The 14,340-nt window shown below is 38.4% G+C and overlaps 1 pseudogene; it reads left to right on the forward strand.

Moving 5' to 3' along the window:
• Nucleotides 1-14,070, forward strand: part of LOC112390816 (nuclear pore complex protein Nup50-like) — a 52,062-nt pseudogene extending 37,992 nt beyond the window's left edge.
• Nucleotides 14,071-14,340: the final 270 nt, after the last annotated feature.

Genomic DNA, 14,340 nt, shown 5'->3' on the forward strand with positions numbered 1-14,340 from the left:
AGCATCAATTCTGATAACAGTCACAAAGGCCAAAAAGATAGTATTTTAAATTACATATTTTCATAATCAGAGAAGGGAGAACAGGCTGGCTATTGAGAAAGACAATTCTGTTCCTAATTAACAAACAAAAAAAATGGACAACAGTAGTTTTACAGTAAATGTAGAATCAGAATTCAAAAGTTTATTTCCAACATTCACCTTGATAAACTCCAAGGGCTAAAACTACATTGTAAGTCTGTGATCAACCCCCTGCAAGGAGTTAGTGTAACAAATGTTAAGGTATTTATTTGGTATGGAGAGTTCTCAGGTAGACCTTTAATGACTCATTTGATTCAAGAGTAGCATTAGAATCCTTAAATGAATGTTCACAAAACACTCATTCTGGATTGCAGACATCATATATCACTTATTGTCAAACAACACGTTTACTTTGGGAAGCCAGCGAAGCACGAGTTGTGACTACTTTGTGCTAGTGAAAACTGAGAAGGCTGCCAGTGCTCTCCCCTGGATGGAAAGACCCTCTGCTTCCACAAGAGTTGGAAAGATGATACATATATATATGTATCATATATCATGCCTCAATCATATATCCTCCTCAATCATATATCCTCCGATACCTGCACACATGATTACTGAGATTTACAGTTGTGATGGGCTGAATTGTGCTCCCTCATTCATATGCTGAAGTCCTAACCCTAGTACCTCAGAATGTGACCTTATTTAGAGATAGGGTTTTTACCAAGTTAAAATGAGGTGATTATGGGCCCTAATCCAATATGACTGTTTTCCTTATAAAGAGAAATTTGGAGATGGACTCACATACAGGGGAAAAGCCATAGGAACATGAAAATGGCCATCTACAAGCCAAGGAGAGAGGCATGGAATAGGTCCTTCCCTCACAGCCCTCAGAAGAAACCAACCCTGCCTACACCTTCATCTTGGACTTCTAGCCTCCAGTCTGTGTGGCTGTAAATGTCTGTTAAATCCACCCAGTTTGTGGTATTTTGTTATAGCAGCTCTGGGGACCTAATACCCCAGCAATGATTTAGGACATTTGGCCATGCACCAGAATAACTCCAAAAACTAAAAGAAGCTGATGGAAAAATATAGCTTTCTTTTTATGACTCTTCATATTTAGTTGCCATTTTCTGCTTAATATGACTATACAGTTGTAAACAAACATATACTTCTAAGCTGTTAACCAGACACAAATTCTTACATTTAAAATAATTTAAAAATATCCATAGGGAATATGTAAGAAAATTTTATTTTCATAACTGTATTTTCTAAAAAAAAACTTGATTCTTATTCTAAAGTTTTATTATGATTGTGTGTAAAAATATTTTTCAAGCTAATTTGCTTATCCTTTTGAATTTCCACTTTTTTTCTCATCAGAAAACATCCTTTACCTAAAGATCTTGATCTGTGGTGTATTTTATACTGTCATTAGGTAGAATGCTGAAATGCAATCACTGCTTTTAGTCTGATTTATGTGGAATTTACCAAACACTGAAGGTTTAATAAAGTTATAGTAGGCTTTTTTTATTCAGTAAATTTACTGACCTTTCTGACAATAAAAATATTTAAATTTGAATTCAAAACATTTTTATGGATGCCAAAATATATTCCTAGACTGAATTAAAAATATACAATAAATTTAAAGTTAACCTTTATATATATCTATGTATTACAAAATACTTATTGATAGTAGAAGCAAAATGTTCTTATTAAAATAATCATTTTTACCAAAGTATAATCTGAAATCCTGAACTGAGGTTAAATATTTTAAAATAACTTTTAATCTCATTTTTTGGCTCAGCAAATCTATTGCTGTTTGATAGCTTATGCCTCTGCATTCAGAGTAGGACACACAAGCTGAATTCACATTGTAAGCAAAATGTTGTGTCTTTTTCTTTTTTAACAGTAATAATCATAGACTCATGAATATAAGAGATATTCTATATGTGTTTCTTTACATAGAAGTGCCAGCCCCTGCTCTCATTCAGATGTTCATCCTCTGGCCTCTGTAACCTGGATTACTAACATCTCATCCCCTTTTTAAAATTCAAAACTTCACCGAACATGAGAGTAAGTTACAAGCTTTATTTTCCTAATCCATATATAAATTATCTTCATGTTTAGAATTCTATTTAGCCAAAAAAGGGACACATTGGAAAATGAGTATATGTCCTTCTTTGACTTATTCTTTCCTTATCACTTATGGGTTTTTAGCATATATATAAACTCTTCCATTTGTCATTTAAGTGAAAGCTGAGTGATTTTACTGTATGATGTTTTTAGGCTTAAGTGGTTTGATGATAGGGCTATTAGTGGTAATAGTAACTAAAACCAAGCATGCAAAATCTGTCATACCATTCTAAAACATTGGATTCTGCCCCACCTCAAATCCCCCCAATTTGTATACATTTTATGATTTTTAATCTACTGGGAGTCTTGTTTTCTTAGGCAGTAGTAATCTTGCTCACTAGGTAGCAAAAGGAAAGTCTTTCAATAGAGGAAAATTATTGGACAAGTGAGATTGGTGATTGTCATAAGAACTCATTAGCCACAAAAGGAGAGTCAGCAACTTGGGACGTGGCCGAGACCAAAGACCAAGCAATCTCAGCTGGCTTACAAAGACAGCTCTTCCTCAAAAACCGTTCGTAATGCAATACTCCCTAAATTAATAATCTCACTTTGATTAACAATGTAATCAAAGATTATATTGGAAGCTGGGATCTACCCTTCATCCATTTAAAATGAAATCTCAGCTTTAGATTTATCATAAAAATCACTCAAGGAAATATAATGTTCAAGATTTCATACACAGCTCAGTTTGAAAATTGTATGCAAATTGTTTACCCAAACGTTTTAAAGCCAAAGGTTTAGCTGTGGCAGAGATGACTAGCGCTCCTCAAACATGTACTTCTCTTTTCTTGGTATAGAATTGTCTCTGGGAAACAGCTGCTCAACCAGCAACCAAATTTCCCAAGTCCTCACGGCCTTGACATTTTGATAAAGGCTCTGGGTAGAGGGACTGCCATGAATTTCTGAAACCACCTGTGACTTTTAGAATGCTATTATTTTCAGTATAGTCTATCTCTCCCTCTTGGAATCTTTAAGCAAAAATAATGCTAGTCCTGAATACTTTGTCTTCCTCAGTTGTCTAGCAGACACAAGAGCTACTCATCCATATGGTCAGGCTCTCTGAAGTCACCTGACCCACAGGTGCTGGCATGGATTCCCCTTTCTTGGCGACCATGCCCACTTTACAACGGAGGTGGCCAGATATGATTTTCTATTTTTATCATGACTGAGTATGCCTTTGGGTTCTTTATAAGATTGGCAAACTGTTTGTAAATTTAAAAAATCACAGAGTTACAACTTAGGTTAAATACAGGAGAAGAGGTTGCTTCCCACACAGAACGCTTACCCTTTGTTCCCACTACTCACCCTTCCACGCTCAGCCATGTCTCACATTTGCAGTTAACTATGTGGGCTTTGTGTTTCTAGCTCACACTGTACAACAGATTTTAAACCTCTCATAAAATTCCCCTTTTTATTAAGTGTAAAAATAATTCTCTGACAGAGGGGCTATAACAAAATTCACTTTATGTTTACCTCCCATGTGTAGCCAATGTGACAGTTTAAAAAATCCAATGTTTGCTTTGTTGTATGAAATAAAAATGCGATATGCCTCCAGTCACTTCATGTCATACACTGGGGAAAGTGTATTTGGAAGAGACTTGAACACGTGGAGGTGGGATAATGACGCTAGGTTTCTTCAGTGTAGAAGATGGTCCAAGAAGTTCAGCTTAACAGGAGAAAAATGAGGAAAGAGCCAGTTATCAGAGCCAACTTCTTAAGAATTCTGCTGTAGGTACTTTCTCTTCAGTGTAAACTGTGAATCCAAGTGAACCAAAGAGAATTGGTTTAAGCATCGTTGTCCCTAAAAGTAAGAAAATTTCATGGATTGGATTTTAAAAGCCAGTGGAAACAAAATGAAAAATAAGACCTCACATTTGTGTTACCTTCTCACCTGCCTCTCACAGCAGCCTTTTGGAAAAGATGAGGTCATACTGTTTGATCCTATTTTAGAGGTAAGGAGGCTTTCACTTACAGAGGTGATGTGTGCAAGTTCTCAGAACTGAGACTTGGGTTAAGTCTCTCCTTCATTATTGCAGTCCCTGCTTTGTATATAATGATGCTGCTCGGATTAGGCAGGGCTGTTTAGTAGCGTGAAGAGACGGTGCTCTTTGTAGGGCATACAACATCCAAGAACAGGGTCAGTTGGCTTCCTATTGGCTTATTTTGTCTACTTTGGAGTTGTAAAATCTGTCAAATGATATTCAGAATTTTTATATTTTACTATAAAGTGAAATCAAGTGTATGCACACACACATGTATCAATGAATAATATAATTTGAAAATTTAAACTGAATACTTGCCATAACATTATCATCAGGGAGATATTCAGAATATGTAGGCACCTTTTATGGCACAGACAGTAGCGCATCAAAATAGAACACTGGCCAATCAGAATGGAAGTTGATCATAAACAGCCTGTTTGCATGTGTCTCAGTGGACAATCAACTCTAACTCTGAAGTATCCATAGACTGGGATACCTGAGGGCAAAGATAATAAATGTCGGCTTCTTCCTGCTCTGTGAAATCTGTGAAAAATGATTCATAGACCATGCTTCTGTTCAGTCTCTTATTTTTCAAAGTAAATAGTTCAAACTTTCACAAATTACTATATTCATCAAAACGTTACCTTATGTTAAAAATCACACGCTGAGGTTCAGACTCTTGCAAAACTGTGAATAAACTGGATCTCTCTCCTGGGCATTTTTTTTTTTTTTTAACATCTGTATTGGAGTATAATTGCTTTATAATGGTGTGTTAGCTTCTGCTGTATAACAAAATGCATCAGCTATACATATATATATATTCCCATATCCCCTCCCTCTTGCGTCTCCCTCCCACCCTCCCTATCCCACCCCTCTAGGTGGTCACAAAGCACCGAGCTGATCTCCCTGTGCTATGTGGCTGCTTCCCACTAGCTATCTATTTTACATTTGGTAGTGTATATAAGTCCATGTCACTCTCTCACTTCATCCCAGCTTACCCTTCCCCCTCCCCGAGTCCTCAAGTCCATTCTCTACGTCTGCATCTTTATGCCTGTCCTGCCCCTAGGTTCTTCAGAACCATTTTCTTTATTTTAGATTCCATATATATGTATTAGCATACGATATTTGTTTTTCTCTTTCTGACTTACTTCACTCTGTATGACATTCCATCCACCTCACTACAAATAACTCAATTTTGTTTCATTTTATGGCTGAGTAATAGTCCATTATATATATGTGCCAAATCTTCTTTATCCATTCATCTGTCAATGGACACTTAGGTTGCTTCCATGTCCTGGCTATTGTAAATAGTGCTGCAATGAACATTGTGGTACATGTCTCTTTTTGAATTATGGTTTTCTCAGGGTATATGCCCAGTATTCTCTATCCTGGAAAATGTTCCATGAGCACTTGAGAAGAAAGTGTATTCTGTTGTTTTTGGATGGAATGTCCTATAAATATCAGTTAAGTCCATCGTGTTTAATGTATCATTTAAAGCTTGTGTTTCCTTATTTATTTTCAGTTTCGATGATCTGTCCACTGGTGAAAGCGGGGTGTTAAAGTCCCCTACTATGATTGTGTTACTGTTGATTTCCCCTTTTATGGCTGTTAGCATTTGCCTTATGTATTGAGGTTCTCTTATGTTGGTGCATAAATATTTACAATTGTTATATCTTCTTCTTGGATTGATCCCTTGATCATTATGTAGTGTCCTTCTTTGTCTCTTGCAATAGTCTTTATTTTAAAGTCCACTTTGTCTGATATGAGAATTGCTACTCCAGCTTTCTTTTGATTTCCATTTGCATAGAATATCTTTTCCATCCCCTCACTTTCAGTCTGTATGTGTCCCTAGGTCTGAAGTGGGTCTCTTGTAGACAGCATATATATGTGTCTTGTTTTTGTATCCATTCAGCCAGTCTAGGTCTTTTGGTGGGAGCATTTAATCCATTCACATTTAAGGTAGTTATCAATATGTGTGTTCCTATTACCATATTAAAAATTATTTTGGGTTTGTTATTGTAAGTGTTTTCCTTCTATTGTGTTTCCTGCCTAGAGAAGTTTCTTTAGGATTTGTTGTAAAGCTGGTTTGGTGGTGCTGAATTCTCTTAACTTTTGCTTCTCTGTAAAGGTTTTAATTTCTCCATCGATTCTGAATGAGCTCCTTGCTGGGTAGAGTAATCTTGGTTGTAGGTGTTTCTCTTTCATCACTTTAATTATGTCCTGTCACTCCCTTCTGGCTTGCAGAGTTTCTGCTGAAAGATCAGCTGTTAAACTTATGGGGATTCCCTTGTATGTTATTTGTTGTTTTTCCCTTGCTGCTTTTAATATTTTGTCTTTGTATTTAACTTTTGATAGTTTGATTAATATGTGTCTTGGCGTGTTTCTCACTGGACTTATCCTATATGGGACTCTGTGCTTCCTGGACTTGATTGACTATTTCCTTTCCCATATTAGGGAAGTTTTCAACTATAAGCTCTTCAAATATTTACTCAGTCCCTTTCTTTTTCTCTTCTTCTTCTGGGACCCCTATAATTTGAATGTTGGTGCATTTAATGTTGTCCCAGAGGTCTCTGGGACTCTTCAATTCTTTTCATCCTTTTTTCTTTATTCCACTCTGCAGTAGTTATTTCCACTCTTTTATCTTCCAGGTCACTTATCCGTTCTTCTGCATCATTTATTCTGCTACTGATTACTTCTAGAGAATTTTTAATTTCATTTATTGTGTTGTTCATCATTGTTCGTTTGCTCTTTAGTTCTTCTAGGTCCTTGTTCAATGTTTCTTGCATTTTCTCATTCTCTTTCCAAGATTTTGGATCATCTTTACTATGATTATTCTGAATTCTTTTTCAGGTAGACTGCCTATTTCCTCTTCATTTGTTTGGTCCGGTGGGTTTTTACTTTGCTCCTTTATCTGTTGTGTATTTCTCTATCTTCTCATTTTGCTTAACTTACTGTGTTTGGGGTCTTCTTTCTGCAGGCTGCAGGTTGGTAGTTCCCATTGTTTTTGGTGTCTTCCCCCAGTGTCTAAGTTTGGTTCAGTGGGTTGTGTAGGCTTCCTGATGGAGGGGACTGGTGCCAGTGTTCTGGTGGATGAGGCTGGATCTTGTCTTTCTGGTGGGCAGGACTGCATCCAGTGGTATGTTTTCTGGTGTCTGTGACCTTATTATGATTTTAGGCAGCCTCTCTGCTAATGGGTGGGGTTGTGTTCCTGTCTTGCTAGTTTTTTGGCCTAGGGTGTCCAGCACTGTAGTTTGCTGGTTGTTGAGTGGAGCTGGGTCTTAGCGTGCGATGGAGATCTCTGGGTGAGCTTGTGCCATTTGATATTACGTGGGGCCAGGAGGTCTCTGATGGTCCGATTTCCTGAACTCGGCTCTCCCACCTAAGAGGCTCAGGCCAGACACCTGCTGGAGTACCAAGACTTTGTCAGCCACCCGGCTCAGAAGAAAAGGGGGAAAAAAGAAAGAAAAAAAATGAAATAAAATAAAGTTATTAAGATAAAAGAATTATTAAAAATAAAAAAATAAAAAGAAAGAGAGAGCAACCAAACCAAAAAACAAATCCACCAGTGATAACAAGAGCTAAAAATTATACTAAAACAAACAAACAAACAAAAAATGGACAGACAGAACCCTAGAACAAATGGTAAAAGCAAAGCTATACAGACAAAATCACACAAAGGAGCATACACATACACACAAAAGGAGAAAAAGGAAAAAAATATATATATATACACTAAAATAACAAAAAGGGAAGAGAGCAACCAAATCAATAAACAAATCTACCAATGATAATAAGCTCTAAATACTAAACTAAGATAAACATAAAACCAGAAACAAATTAGATGCAGAAAGCAAACCCCAAGTCTACAGTTGCTTCCAAAGTCCACCGCATCAATTTTGGGATGATTCATCGTCTGTTCAGGTATTCCAGAGATGCAGTGTACATGAAGTTGATTGTGGGGATTTAATCTGCTGCTCCTGGAGCTACATGGAGAGATTTCCCTTTCTCTTCTTTGTTCGCACAGCTGCTGGGGTTCAGCTTTGGATTTGGCCCCGCCTCTGCATGTAGGTCGCCTGAGGGCACCTGTTCTTTGCTCAGACAGGAGGCGGTTAAGGTAGCAGCTGATTAGGGGGCTCTGGTTCACTCCAGCCGGGGGGAGGGAGGGGTACGGAATGTCGGGCCAGCCTGCGGCAGCAGAGACCAGTGTGACATTGCATCAGCCTGAGGTGTGCCATGCGTTCTCTCCCAGGGATGTTGTCCCTGGATCACGGGACCCTGTCAGTGGCGGGCTGCACAGGGTCCCAGGAGGGGAGGTGTGGATAGTGACCTGTGCTTGCACACAGGCTTCTTGGTGGCTGCAGCAGCAGCCTTAGCGTTTCATGCCCGTCTCTGGGGTCCGCACTGATAGCTGCGGCTCGCGCCCTTCTCTGGAGCTCATTTAGGCAGTGCTCTGAATCCCCTCTCCTCGTGCACCCTGAAACAATGGTCTCTTGCCTCTTAGGCAGTTCCAGACATTTTCCCGGACTCCCTCCCGGCTAGCTGTGGTGCATTAGCCCCCTTCAGGCTGTGTTCACGCAGCCAACCCCAGTCCTCTCCTTGGATCTCTCCTGGGCAATTTGAATAACATGAGTCTGTTACTGGAGACTGATCCCTTCTCTGCTTAGCAAATCAGCAGCAGGCCCCACTGGACCCTGTTCCTGCCGTACACACTTCAAATCCCTCAGCCACCCTCTGGACCCACTTTCTCTGCTTATGAATGATTCCATATGGTCACATGTTTCATACTTATGTAATATAATGATATAATTATTTTATGAGCTTTTTGTCATAATTTCAAAAGAAACACTTTTCCCCCATATTATTTCTAGACTGAATTCTGTTTAAAAGTATCCTGAAACTTAATGATAAATCCGGTCCTTTCCATGCAACAAAACTTCCACCATTACAGATAAGTGCAGAAAAGGACTTCCCTGGTGGTCTAGTGGTTAAGACTCTGCGCTTCCACTGTAGAGGATGCAGGTTTGATCCCTGGTCAGGGAACTAAGATCCCACGTGCTGCAGACAAAAACAACAACAACAACAAAACAAACAAACAAATAAGTGCAATAGCTATTTTTATTCTTTTCATCAGTATGACAACCCGCACAAATAGGAAGTACAGTAATAAACTGACACAGACTTTAAGAGAAATTAACAGCCATGGAAATAGTTGAGATAATTCCACGAGGTTTGTCAATAAATATTTTCTGAAAAAAAATTTGGGGAAAGCTATTTGCATAATTTCCAGTAATATAATAAATTCCTAAGGGAAGTAGGTTTACTGTTAACATTTTATTCAAGTTTTGTACATTCAGAGTTGCAATTAATCTGTGGGGAGAGGGTGCTGAGATTATATTATCTCCAGGTTCAAATAATTGTTTGACCTATTTTTAGTAAATTTCTATAAACTAGATAGCAACTGATAAGGATACTTCCTTTTAGAAGAGGTATTTACTAACGGAAATGTAATATCCAGATTTATAGAGCTGGTTCTCCTGCCTTGCAATGACATATTTAAAGTCATGCTTTTATTTTCAAGTGAAATTGAGGGAAAACTGAAAACTTGTGTCTTTGTTTAACTCCTGCTTTCAACTTTCCCAGACTTTCCCCCTGAACATTAAATATACTTTTTAATATACATAACATGTAACCACTGAATATTTATTTAGATGATTTTTGTTTGTTATGAACTGAATTGTGCCCATCCCCATTCATATGTTGAAGTCCTTAACCCCCAATTTGACTGTATTTTGAGATAGGGCTTTACATGGAGGTATTTACGATTAAATGAGGTCATTTAAATGAGGTTAAATGTGGCCCTAATTCCACAGGAATTGTGTCCTCATAAGAAGTTTTCACAAGAAGAGGAAAAGACAACAGAAATTGCTCTCTCCATGAGCACACAGAGGAAAGACCTTGTGACTCTATTGCTTAGTAAAAGAGAGAGACATGGCATTGAACAATTGGCAGTGGCCACCAATTTCATGCATGTGCTCTGATGCTCTTGTGGATCTCCCAATAATTTTGGAGACTATTTACACATGGTTGAAGAACTACAAGAACACTGATATGCAGGAGATCTAGACCACAGGTATTTGGTCATCACTAAAAACAGACTTACCAATGGGAATTTGCCAGTTTCTGTTTTCCAGAGCAGCTGTTTCCTTCTATGTGCTCAGTAACATTCAGTTTTGTTTACTGATTTGTCCTTTTGGATAGATCACTGTGTTAGCCACCGTGAAGAATTATAAAGAAAATCAGACTTCCAGACTTCGTATTGAAGACACACATATTTATCTGAAGATCTTCCACAAACCCCACTTGAATGAGTGTAGAAGAACAGAAAAGGTAGAAACTTGTAGTCAGAATAGGAGCAAATGGCAAAGAAAAGGTCTCAGTTAAATTTTAGGTAGTGGGGGTCTGGATGAGGAACTGTAAAGCAAGGTATTGCTATTTTTTCTTTTAAATAAGATTTTAGGACTATTTACTTTTTCTCATTAAAAATAGGGATATTATTTTGATAAGATAATTCTTTTTTTTTTTTTAAATAAAGAAATTATGGACACAAGTCTTGCTATCCCTGACTCTTCTGGGGAAGAGGTGGGTTAGTATCCAGGGAACTGCAGTGGTCATTGTCACAGAAACAAAGACACTATCCTTTGCTGTGTGAGGGGTGCCCCTGTTCCCATTCTCTTGCTATATGCAACCCTGATAATATATCTTGGCACTGGCAACACGTCTCAAAGAGGCAACTGTCACAGGTTAAAATTTACAGTCACAAACTCATATTTTTTGAAATGTAACTTAAACTTTCCCAAGAGTGTTTATTTCTGTTCAGGGGAAAACACTTAATATTGCCACTTCCAGGAACACTGTTTCAAAATAGTTGCTTTCAGGATACGTAGTTCAGTATACAAAAATACCTTTTTTTCCAGGTGATTTTCCCTTATCTAGGGGTTTCAAGGGGAACCGAACCCTGGGTGCCACCAGCATGCAGGGATCTTGGTTATATCTCCCTACAAAAAAGACCCTCCTCTTAGCTCCTTCTAGTAATGTCGATCTGCTAAGTCTTGACTATGTCTTTCATCCTTTCCCTGAAATATCTCACTGCGCAGTATAGGGTTGCCAGATTTAGTAACTAAAAAATATAAAATGCCCTTGTAGTTACAAGATGGCAGCCCAGAGCTTGGCACTGTTACTACAGTGGTCTTTAGTGAAGTGGGAGATGGTCTCCTCTTCACTCTGGGAAAAGCAGTGTTTGAGACTCTGGGCTTAATAACCATGAAGTTTTCGGAATAGCATGAGCCCTAGAAATTCACTGGGAGCAACGAAGCGCTCTTCCAGGAGACCAGCATCTACCTCAGACTCGAGCTCCTCTATTGTGACCTTGGACCTGCCAAAAGAATCACAGAGAAGGAATAAACAGAAATTGGGATCAAGATGACAAAGCAGAAGATGTGGCAGCATCCTCTGTGGTCAGTGAGGAAGTCTTGAGGAATAGAGTCATGAAAAAAAGCAAAGTGTAGGAAGGTTAAATCTCAATCTGATAGTGAAGGGGCTTTTAAATGTTTCAACGGTTTGGTTGTACTTTCTGGAGGAGGACAGTTTTCTGGATTTGGTAAAGGCACTGGAGTTCAACCTTCACAAGGACTGTCAAATGGAAAGAGCAGTAATTAGTGCCCCTTCCCTCAATAGTCCAAAGACTGGGACATGGACCAAGGTAGTCTTTGATTCTATTACTTCAAAAGGTGAGAAAAAGAGTCCAAATCCCAAAACTAATGGCCTTTTTCCTGTCTTTACTGGGATAAAGCATACCAATGGAATGCTAGTAACAAGAAGTCGGCTGTGTTAAACTTTTTCTTCATGATTGGATAGTGAAGCATGTGACACAAACCCACTCTGATCTGGCACCTGTCTTTAAAGACTGTAAGAAATATTTAGCAGACGTTAAACATGGGAACAGTGGCAGTAATAATGATCGAAATGGAACTAACAAAATGTTGGTTGAAACACAGTCTCTTTCCCTATTTGCTTCAAACAAATTACAACAAGAATCATCATTTTTGTTACATGACAGCAAAACTAAAGCTACATCTGAAAAGAAAGTGAAGTCTGTGTCTGAAAAGAAAATGGACCCATTGCTAGGAGCAATAGATGCTTTTGCAAGAAGATTGATGCCTCTGTTTTAGGCTTGTGAAGCTTTGGCCCCCTGACTGGATTTTCATTTTCCCTTGGCAAACCAGCTTTTTTGCCAAAAATATTACACAAAGTAAACCAGTTTCTTCACCATTTTTCACTAAAACATTGGTGAGCTAAGCAGAAAATGGCAGAAATGAATGCAAAGGTAGAGATAAAGGAAGGGATGATGAACCGCCCAAAATAGTAATTACTCAAGTAAAAGGAGATGCTTTTTACTCCAAAAACTATAAACTATTTTATAAGAAAATGAATTTAAAGAGAAGGGTATAGGTACCCTGCACTGAAACCTATAGCAAATCAGAAGCACAGCATTTAGTGCAGGCAGACACCAATTTAGGAAATATACTGCAGAATTATTTTTATTTTTTTTCCTCTGTACGCAGGTTTCTCACTGTCGTGGCCTCTCCCGTTGCGGAGAACAGGCTCCAGACACGCAGGCTCAGCGGCCATGACTCACGGGCCCAGCCGCTCTGCGGCATGTGGGATCTTCCCGGACCGGGGCACGAACCCGCGTCTCCCGCCCTGCATCGGCAGGCGGACTCTCAACCACTGCACCACCAGGGGAGCCCTCTTTAGTACTTTTTAAAACCCTACTTAGAGAATTCAACTTACCCAGCAAAGTAGACTAATGACCAATTGCAGCTAAATATGGCAAATAAATGCCAAATAATTTGCAAAGTAATAGGAAATGTGATCCAGTTGATAATGTGCAATGATAGAGCAGAAGTCGTCCGAAAAGCATTTCCTTTATTACTTTCAAATGGGAACTTGTAGAGGAAAATAGCTTCTCATTTCTACCTTCTATTTTGGCTCAGTAGCGAAAGGTAATCAGAACACATAGGGATGGATCCTTTAAAGCTATGATTTCCTTAGATATTCATCAATAAATATTTATAATATTTATTTCAGTTAAGATCATGGGCTTTGGAGCCAGACTGCTTGGTTTTCAATCTCAAATCTGCAATTTACTAGCTGTGTTACCATGGGCAGGTTAAGTTTGCTTTCATTCATATGCAACAATAGCACTCCTCTTCTAGGTATGTTTGTGTGATCATATAGAGAGCACTTAGTACAATGCCAGGCATTTAATAAACATAAATTTGATAAATGCTGCCATAGACATTTAGCTTAAGCAACCCCACAGACACAGTTTATGAATAGAAGTAAATTTGGCCTTTAGTATAGTGTGTATCCTATAAGCATTTAAAAATTCAAAAGCAAAGAATGTATGTTATATAAGTTGATTTTAGAAAGCACTCCTAATATTAAGACTCTCAATTTAGCTGTAAAGTCACTTCCAACACGAGACATCAGTGGTTATTGTGCTGGAATAATTAGAGAGCTGCCTTTGTAAACTCTAATCTGAATTGTGGCTTTGAAATTCTAACAATCAAATTTGATTCTAATGATTAAAATAAGTGTGCTTTAGAGAAACCGAACCCAGTGTAGGCTCTTAGAACAAAATATTAGCAATTGTGTTAGTGGTCGTAGATGTGCCTGCCATCTGTGGTTAAGTGTTTTGATTAAGTCTATAATCTGAAAATGTGTTGTTTTACTCAGATTGAGGCTTGTAGAGGAAGGAGTCCTATTCTATTCCGACTGCACGATGCCATTTGGTGGGGATGCATGCACCCTGTTTACTCCCAGAATCATTAGACCACGGGAAAGTTTGCCAAGTTCCATCTATGCATGTGTAGCTTGAGGTCAAATCTGTTTTTCCTTAAAGTTCAATTTCCTTATAAAGACAACCCTGGCCTCCAGACATCCCCATGCAGTTTTCTTTGTGAAAAAGTAAAATTAAAAAAAAAAATCTAGGGGGACCTTGAAGATGGCGGAAGAGTAAGACGCGGAGATCGCCTTCCTCCCCACGGATACACCAAACATTGCAGAAGAAACACGTTTATATTCTTTCAAATGAGCAGAGACCATATTAAATAGATTATTATAGTGACTTTATAGATAGATATCAGGA

Source organism: Neophocaena asiaeorientalis, unplaced genomic scaffold, assembly GCF_003031525.2.
Source record: "Neophocaena asiaeorientalis asiaeorientalis breed wild unplaced genomic scaffold, Neophocaena_asiaeorientalis_V1.1 scaffold450, whole genome shotgun sequence".
Classification (NCBI taxonomy): domain Eukaryota; kingdom Metazoa; phylum Chordata; class Mammalia; order Artiodactyla; family Phocoenidae; genus Neophocaena; species Neophocaena asiaeorientalis.